At 41.6% G+C, this 9,282-nt stretch overlaps 1 protein-coding gene across 1 annotated transcript in view; it reads left to right on the top strand.

Annotated features, from left to right (window-relative positions):
- The window catches only part of ARNT2 (aryl-hydrocarbon receptor nuclear translocator 2), a 72,893-nt gene that overhangs the window by 22,431 nt on the left and 41,180 nt on the right, over window positions 1–9,282 (top strand). The window lies entirely within an intron of this gene.

The following is a 9,282-nucleotide window of genomic DNA, read 5'->3' as shown; positions in this document are numbered from 1 at the left end:
TCCTGCTGAGCATTCAAGTGAAACAAATAGGTTAGTTTAAAAGCTACTTATAACCTTCATGTATTGATTTATTATGCAGCTGTGAATGGTAAAAGAATAAATTACATATTGCAGAGTTATTTTGGATAGCTGTTCTGTCATGGGAGCCTCTGCTGATGGTGCTTGGAGTAACTGTTTCTAGGGCTTTCCATCATTTTTCTAGTTACAGAAAGTCTGTCTTTTGAGGAGCTCTTTCTGTATGGGATCACAGGCAGCCTTTAGTATGATCATTTCCTCCAACTCTGGCTTTCCTTCAAATACATCTGATAATTGTAACCCAGCTCGTTGAACCATAAACTTGATGATGCTTGTTTAGTGACTGATCTTGAAAGTACCTGTGGAGATCAGAACGTGGCTGTGTCAGGACTCATAGATACCTATGGCAAGATAAAGCTTCTACTGCTAAAGTTCGAATGAACAATGTGTTGATGAAAAACAGAGGATTAGTGTCCTGCTTTACAGATAGGGAACTGGAAATGGAGATAGATACTCTCATATTTATGCCTAGGGAGAGCTCCCACCTCTGTGTGTGCTTCTGTAAGCTATTTTATGTAGTATGCTGAATGTTTCTCATATGTAAGATAACCATTGTGGAGTGTTTGAAATACATTTAGTCCTTAAAATATTTTGGGGTTTTTTTTTTTTTGTGTTACAAGTTAACTTTCAACATGTGCTTTGAATTATTTGCTTGGGTTTTTATGTCCAGTTTTTCCAGGTCCATCAGTGGAGAAACATGCATGTGATCTGTAACACTACCCCTGCAGATAGTCCCTTAAAATTGACTCAACAGCAAGGCTCAAAAGCCCACATAGTTTCCTTTTTAATTTAATTAAAATGATGCATATTTGCCCAACACTGTGGCGAATTACATGAGGCAGACTGGTTAGTCAAACATGAAGGCAGGCGCTGCAGAGACCTTTTGGCCTCTTGAGCTTTTATAAGAACAAGCTGTATTAAGCAAACAGCTGTGTAACGTGAGGGTTTCTTATTGAAAAACAAGGGGGGGTGGTGAGAAAGCTTTTCAATTCCCCCTTTGTGGGTCAGTGTCTCCAGTTGGTAAGTAGGAGACAGACAGATATTTAAAAATAGCTACATTTCAATTGCATTACTTCTGTTTTTATTTTTTTTTAACTTGCTGTTGATTAGATCGACTCTTCATTCTATTGTGAGAATGTCATAACTTGACTCTAATGCTTATACAACGCCTTTTGCAATTAGATGATGTAAACCTTAACATATTTAGTGAGGTTCAAATAGTCCCCCTGAGAAGCTAGGCTAGTGAGGAGAGTGAGCTTTGATGGTTTATGTTTATAAGTAGAACATTAGCCATCGTTACAGGATAGGTACTTCAGGAATTTTTTCATGAGTGCAGAGGGAAAAATGAGCACGGGAGAAGCATCTTCTGGTTCTCGTAGCACTGTCAAAATGGAGTATTCAAGTCAAGTGAAATTTCTTTTCCTTATTTGGTCTAATTTCTTTTGGGTTTTGTACTGATACATCAAGAGGTTATCACTGGATGTAAAGATAAATCATCTACCCAATCTGTAGTCTCCTTTTGGAAGCATAATCATGTTTATTTCTCATTTAAGCTGATTATGCCCTGATAAGTGTATAGTTGTCACGAGATTTTTATGGACTGAGAATCACTGTGGATTATATTATTGAGAATTTTTATCTACTGCTACAGTGTATTGAGAACTCCTATTGCTTGTATGAGCTTGGACCTGGTTCCTAGCTTCACGTCTGCTGCTGGCTGACTGCAGGCACGAGGAATTGTTCCTTTGAGCTTCATTGTCCTCATCTTTAAGAGTAACGGTGCAGATCTCCTCCGAAAGTTGCTTTAATATCTGCCAACAGCAGGTACATGCCTGGAGCCAGTTAGTTATTTTGTGTACTGATGTGATTGTTTATCAATATATTAGAGATGCTTTGTAATGTCGTGCCACGTGCAGTGGAGTTAGGGATACAGTGCTGCTTCCTGGTGATAAAACAAGCACGTGGGAGCGGTGAAGCCCCAGCCCGTGGGAGCTAAAGCAGTCCTCTAATGTGGGTGGAAGACACCGCCAGCTTTGGGGCAAGAGTGACGGCATTTTATCCCTGCCATCCCACACGCTTCTTGGTGGATATCTGTGCAGTATAATGACAGCTGGGAAGTCCTGTGTGGTCCCTGATTTTGTTCCAGGCTGTGTGGGGCTGACTGATTTTACAGCTGTACAGTATTCTTGAGGGTTACTGGCATACCAGTGTCCCCATGGCTTCGTTCTTCTAGAGAAGTTGGGCCAGGGCACAAAATCCTATACGGCAGCGGACAGAGGTACAAATGTTGGCTTGCTGTACAGCCTTGCTGGTAGGGTGCAGTCTCCTGTGGAGAGGTGCCATCCTCTCTGGACACTCAGACCAGCTGGGAGGGAAGCAAGGGTGGGAGGGGTGCACGGGGAGACCTTCCTCCCACCCACAGTGCACCCTAACAGTGCAGCTACAATACTTTGCATGAATCTGAAGTACGAAAGAGAAAAGCCTGCTACCTGTTAGGAGCCCATCTGCTCTGCATCCTCGGGAGCCCTGGCAGCAGTCCCACGTGGCAGTGCTGCGTCCGAGGCAGGGGAGAGCAAGCGTGGTAGGAGTGCCAGGGCTTGCACGCTGGAGTTGTGTGTGAATTAGCAGGGGATTTCACTCAATGAGCTAAGCAGCACGAGTTCGCACACTTTTTCTGTAGAAACAACCTCATCAGGCTCTTACTTTCTAGAACAGTGCATTCATCATGGCCTCTCAACGTGTTTTAAATGTTATCAAGGTTTTGTGTCTGTTTTGTCATAGATTTAAAAGACCATCAACTACTCAGTGGATAGGAAGTAGTGGTGTTAAAATAAAAAACCTGTGAGTGGGCATCGCCTGTGAGAGCTGCACTGTAACCTCCGACGTGAGCAAGAGAGGCATGCTGTAAAATCAGTGCTGGTTTGGGGTGCCCAGTTCAGCCGGTGCCTGTCATGTGGGTCTGCCCTTCGTTGTAATTTGGAGTTCAGATGGTCCGAGGTCCAGCTATGTTTGAAGTGTCCAGGCTGTTCTTACTGCTCGTGCATTCACACTCCCCTCAATGAGGGGCCAGAGAGATGCGGGGTTTTTTGTGGGTACGGTTTTCTTAAGATTGTGTTGTTCGGTGCCTTCACTCTATGAGGTTCCTGTCTTTGGTGCTGTGATGCTGAAGGGATGCTCTGTTTTTAGAGGACACTTGGATGACCAGCAGCATGTTTCTGTGCAATGGCAGCAGGTACTCTCGGTCTCACCAGGACAGGGACTGTGTACTCTAATATGTGTAAGTACACGGTAGCTATGTCTGTGCTTTTATGACTATTACGTTTATGTAAATAACAAAACCCCAAATGCTGAGAGAAGAGCTCTGTGACCATGATTGGTTGGGGTTTTTTTAAAACATGTTTATTGTTGTATTTTTATATTGTGAGCTGCTTCTAGTTTATGTAAACATGAGTTCTTGGAAAGAGAACCTTCAAATACTGTGCTTGCAGTTCGATTCTTAATGTGGTTTTAGAGAATATGTAATCTTTTTTAATTGGAATCCACAGGGTGGACGTATATTTATTAAACATAATAGAGTTTAAAGCACTTGCTGAGCTGCATAAGGTAGAATTTTATCCCTTGCAGTTATAAGGGAATAAATTTTTAAAGGTTTTTATTTTCTTTTAATTGTTGAATTAATGCTGAATAATAGTTTTGCTCTGGCATGAGTAATTATTAAAAATAATTTAATATAACTTGATAAAATTTGAGCTATCTGATCTTCTTATTGAAGACTTTTAATATGTTCATAATGCATCCATTGTTTTTAAGAGGAACTCTGCCAGTTGAATACCTCAGTTAGCATAAAGGTGAATGTTCAGCTATAGCTGGTACCTGTGTGTGAATTGAGCAATTAAAAACTAAAAAAAAAAAAGTTTCGCTTCACTTTCTGGAACTTACTGTTTATCCCAAGCAGTGACCTCTATCTTATATCTGTACAAACTGTGGTGGAGTCAGTGTCCAACCACCATAGCTGTCTTCATCCCCATCTTTCATACACCGAGGTACAGTAACAGTGTTGGCTTTTGATGCTGCACTTATGAGTGATAAAGACTTTTCTGTGCTTCCTCCCTACTGATGATAAATAGCTCATTTGCAGTGTTGCATTTCTGTGTGGTAGGCTGGCAGTTAGTAGTTCTAGTTGAGAACACGCATCTTCAAGCTGATCTCTGCCACTACTTTCTCAAGACTTAAAATACTAATAGAGAGCATCACCGTAGAAGTCCTTTGTTCTCTGACCCTTCAATTTGAAGGTCAGCTTACATGTGGAGCTGTGTCCAGAAGCATCAGTACCTTGACGGTCACTTTGCTTTTATTTTTAATTATTTCCTCTTGTTTTCCTGCATCCTTGTCTTACTTTTTTCCGTTTCTATAGTAAGATAAAAATGGTTTTAGTTTTCATAAGGCTTTTTGGGTGCCGTGTTCCCGTGTCCTGTTTGTCTTCCTTGAGTTGCCTGTGGAGTATTTTTGATGAGCACAATGTCATCTTTTGTTATCTTGTCCAAACCAAACTTAGTTTACCCTTTATTTTATTTTGCCTGGAAAGAAATATGTAGACAATCCAGTGGCTGAAAATAATTACAAAATATCTAACTTGTTCTTTGTAAGACAAGACACTATCAATTACAGCATGAAGCTCGCAGGGTTGCTGAAGATACTGAGGGCAAGGTGAGACTCCATATAGTAATTCAGACTGTTTCCTTATCAGGTCCAAGATTCTGTGCAAGAACCAGTCCATCTACTGATGAATTAGAGGGAAATGGAAAATTGTACTTTGCTGACAGTATTTCTGTGTGCATGTGGCCAAAACAAATTTCTTCTGCTCTTTGTAAACAAGTATTAGTCTTTTGCCCCAAAAGAGCAGTATTTCTTTGCTCCAAACTGGATGTCACTACTGTATGGTTGTTTTTAGAGACAGCCATTTCAACATGCACTGCAATTTTTGCAGAAGGATGCTCTCATATAACAGACCTTCTTTCTAACAGACTGTAGGATTCTTAGGAACTGGAAGTCCAGCAGAGAAGGTATTTGTGGTAGGATTAGGTGTTGAAGCTTGTGGAGTTTTTAGTTCACCAAAACAAAACAAACAAAACAAAACTGAAAAAAGTAACAAAGAACAGACTGTGTTTGATTACCAGGCTATAAACCTTAGCATGCAGTGCTTAAACGTGGAGGAACAAATTTTCTAACAGCCTGGTGCTGTTGTGTAAAAATGGATTGGAGCCAAACTCCCAGATTTGAAACCCCATGAAGTTCAGCAAGCCCAGGCTAGTCCTTGGCTTAGGTTCATCTCAAGCATTGCAAGCCCAGAAAAGGTATTTGAACACTCCCAGTAGCAATTGGATATCCGAAAGGGGAAGGTTTATGTGCTCACTATTTGCATATCAGTGCCAATATGAACGTTTGCCCCCTTGATCATTATGAGAACATTTTTAGAGCATCTTTGAAAACATGCTGCAGCATAACACCGAGGGAGTGTTTCTGGCGTGTATCCTCAGAACTTGAATTGGTTACTAACTCGAATTGGTTACTAACTCATCTCTTTAGTGGGAAGAGCTCTATATGGCTTCTCTAACTGCCCAGATCATTAATCTCTTGAACACTATCCTCACCTCCGTGGTCCTCTCCGACAGCCCTTCCCTGTAATGACAGCTGACATCAGGTGCTGGCTCACATGATGGATTCCTATTCAGAGGACAACTGGTTTGTTACAGGTTTAAGCAATATTGAATGGGGACTGCAGTGGGTAGACTTCAACAAATTATCAGCTATACCCAGACCAACTGGAGAGATTTATGTGCTGGTTTTAATAAGCATTGTGTTTGTTTATTTGCTTTCTCTTTTGCAGCAGAATGAACTCTGGTTTCCTCCAAGTTGTACAGCTGGTGTAGGTAGTAAGACAGCAGTATCAGCCACAGTAGTGCTGTGATGGAGATGTGCATCCTGCTCTTGCTGTATCTGAGGGTTATGTCTGGAGCTGGAGAGGGGGAAAGTTTAATATGAAAAAGAACTACATGCAATTACCAATTTATGGGGGAGCTCGTAAGGGATCCAGCTGGTGGTGGCACTCGGTTGTTAAAGTAGTTCTTCTGAAGAAACAAGAAGAAGAAATTAAATGCACATGTTCACTCTTCAGTTAGCAGAAGTTGTCAGAGCACCCTAGAATATTTCGTATTAATAAGAATATAATCACCAACTTTTACATCAGATGTCCTTTGTGTATGTTTCTGGTGAAGAAACCTAAAGGGGCATTTATCACCGAGGTAGCAGCACCAGTGTAAAAGATGCAGGAACACTCAGAGATAGGAATATTTTATGGTCCTGCGAAAGAGCTATCATCAGAGCATGCCACCTCCTTGAACTGAGCAGTCTGTATGACACTGAATTGCAATTTATGCATTTATGCAGTGTAGGACCTGTCAAGGTCTATCAGGTGAGCAGCTGCAGCTGACTGTAGACGATACCAAAGCAGGTAGAAAATGATCTTACAATTTTATGCTGGCAAAAGCAGAGCGCTGTGGGTCCATCCTCTCCTCAGAGTCAGGTGTGGAGTGGTGAGGAGCCTGGGGAGAAACAGTTCCAAGTGTTATCTTGAGACCAGGTGACATTGTATTGTCACGGTTGCAGATTGTCATAAAAGAAATCATGACAATACTGTGGTACCACTCCAACTTGTCCTGACTGACCATTTTCCATCTCTCTACGCTTCTTTAGAATTATCTGGTGAAAGCCTAATGCTGTAAGTCTAGGTCTAGAAGTGGTTTTTCTGAGCAGTTAGCGCAATAATAAAAAGGGGTAGCACTGTATCCCGACTGCCATCATTAGACGGGAGAGCTCTCCAACCAGAGAAGGCTCTTAGTGGTGTGTGGGTAAGGCTGTGGGCAGACGCGGGCTGCGAGCACTTGGGAGCATAATGCCGTTCCTTTTTCCAAAGCTATCATTTACCTCTCTCTGCTGCGAGGCCACCTTGGTTGCGTGCAGATCTCACAGCAGGTTGTTCCCAGTTCAGTCTCCCAGATATGCTCTACTCATCTGGTGACACCAATATTATTAGCTAAAGGCTCCAGCAGCAGCAGGAGCCCTGGTATGCCGTATCTTATGCTAGGGAGTGCACTAACAGGCTTGTCTGAGCTCCACTGAAAGCTTTGTCCATGGTGTACTCGATGATAACTCTTCCTCTTTTTAATATAAATTGATCATAAGCTTCTAATAATGAGACACAAGCTGCTCATTCTTTATCAAAACCTGCACTGTATTGTTAGAGCTCTACAAGGTTAATACACGCGTGACTGAAACTGCTGAGAGAGCTTTGTCATAATATCTATGTACCAAACCTTTCTCTGACTCATACCTCCACATACCTCCTGCAGTGATTTTGTAAGTCAGGGCAAAATTTAGATTACTGTTTGTTATCTGGTACATATTTCTAAGACATTGCCAAACAAAAAGCTAAATTTAAAAACTATGACTTTTATCGTCGGGGGTTCCAGACTTGCCAAAGGAACATGTGTCGGCAATTTTAGGCTTAGCCATGTAATTGTGAAGTATATTTATTTTTACAGATGCTCTTGGATGATTAAACCTGTGATGTTGCTGTTAGCTATTTGAGATATGTTTATTGTTGTGCTTTTGATTATTAGTGCCACTCAAAAAATTTGTATTGGAATGGAAAAAAATATGCACAGAAACTCTTCTTTTGTTTGTGTAGGACAAAGTTACTGTGTTCAAAGAGAAAATAAAATGCTTTTAATGATTTGATTTGGCTTCTATGCTCATATGGCCAGCCTTGGGTCCTGTCTTTATTTGCTTCATCATGTGTTGCCTTTGTTTGAGAGTCAGCTTGCCTCCAGCCTGATGATATTTTATTTGTTGATGAGTTGGGGGCTTAGGGATGGGGAAATAGGCTGTGGCTTTGGATGTAGAAGATGAGACAGAGAGGCAGGCTCGCTGATGCAGGGAAGGGAAGTGCGTTTGAACCTCAGATCCATCCTACATCATAGCATCAGTGTGACTGAGCTGGGAAGCATGGTGCTATGATTGCTCCCAGCTCATACCTGAATCATACATCTCTTTTTAATATATAGCTCAGTGCTCTGAACTGAAGCATCTTTAGAAATTGCTTCCAGGCTCACTGACTTCTTAGCCATCTGAGATATACCTTTGAGATGCATCAAATGACACAGTCTGACCTGTCGACAAGGATAGCTTTTCTCCAGAAGTAGGTACCTTTAGTGTACTGTAAGAATAAGATGTTGCTGCCCAGCTCCGTATTGAAAATACTGGTCTTTAAACTGTTTTGTATTTTCATTCACGGGTGAGGTATTTTCAGTTAAAATAATTCTGAAATGAATGTTTGGTAGTAGGATTATTTCAGAACTTTATTTTTGGACTTTTGAGCTTTTGAGGAAATCTGTTGAGGGAGGCTTTGAAGGTATTCTGCATGATTTCTTCATCTTAGCACAGAGTATGGTATCTTATACTGCTGTAAACTTGGCTAGTTATATCATGGTAAAGGCCTAGGCTTGTATGGTGTCAGTGATTGAACAATACTGTACCTGCCTTAAACATATAGGTTTGCTCATGGCTTGTGGCAAATGACAGCACTCGTGGCTGTCATTTAATTGTCTAACAGCTGTTCTGCTGTGTTTCTCTTGCCCACTGTCACTTCTGTGGCTGTGTCCAACCCTGAAGCTTTGTGGATCTGGGCCAGTGATTCATTTCTAGTCTGTGTAACTAATGTGCAAGGTTTTGTAGTCATCTGTTAGCAACTGAGCTGCAGATGCATAACTCCATTCTGTTACTTCTGTGGGGATAAACAATAGGATTCTAGGTGATACCCTGTGCTCTGCCATCACTGATCTGAACCTGTCTGTAGTAATCACTGCCTTGTTTTGTCTCAGGAGAATGGAGAGGTTCATCTGTTACTGCCTTGTTACCTTTGTTTTTTAATGAAGACCTCCCTCAACTTACTGTAGGAGCGTCAGCTCAGTGCTCCCTCTGTCCTGTCCTCTCTAGAGATAACTCAGTTGCTGTCATCTCTTTGCAGTGCTGTGTCTGTGGGTGAGATTCTGAGGTTTGTAGTTAGCTTCTGTTGATCTGCAGGGTCCAGCCACGGACCTTGCATAGACTCACGTTGCTATGAGGTAAGTCAGATCATCTCACTGATCC

This window comes from Buceros rhinoceros, unplaced genomic scaffold (assembly GCF_000710305.1).
Source record: "Buceros rhinoceros silvestris isolate BGI_N320 unplaced genomic scaffold, ASM71030v1 scaffold7284, whole genome shotgun sequence".
Classification (NCBI taxonomy): Eukaryota; Metazoa; Chordata; class Aves; order Bucerotiformes; family Bucerotidae; genus Buceros; species Buceros rhinoceros.
Note: the sequence above shows the minus strand (reverse complement) of the source record. Positions and strands in the feature narration are given on the sequence as shown.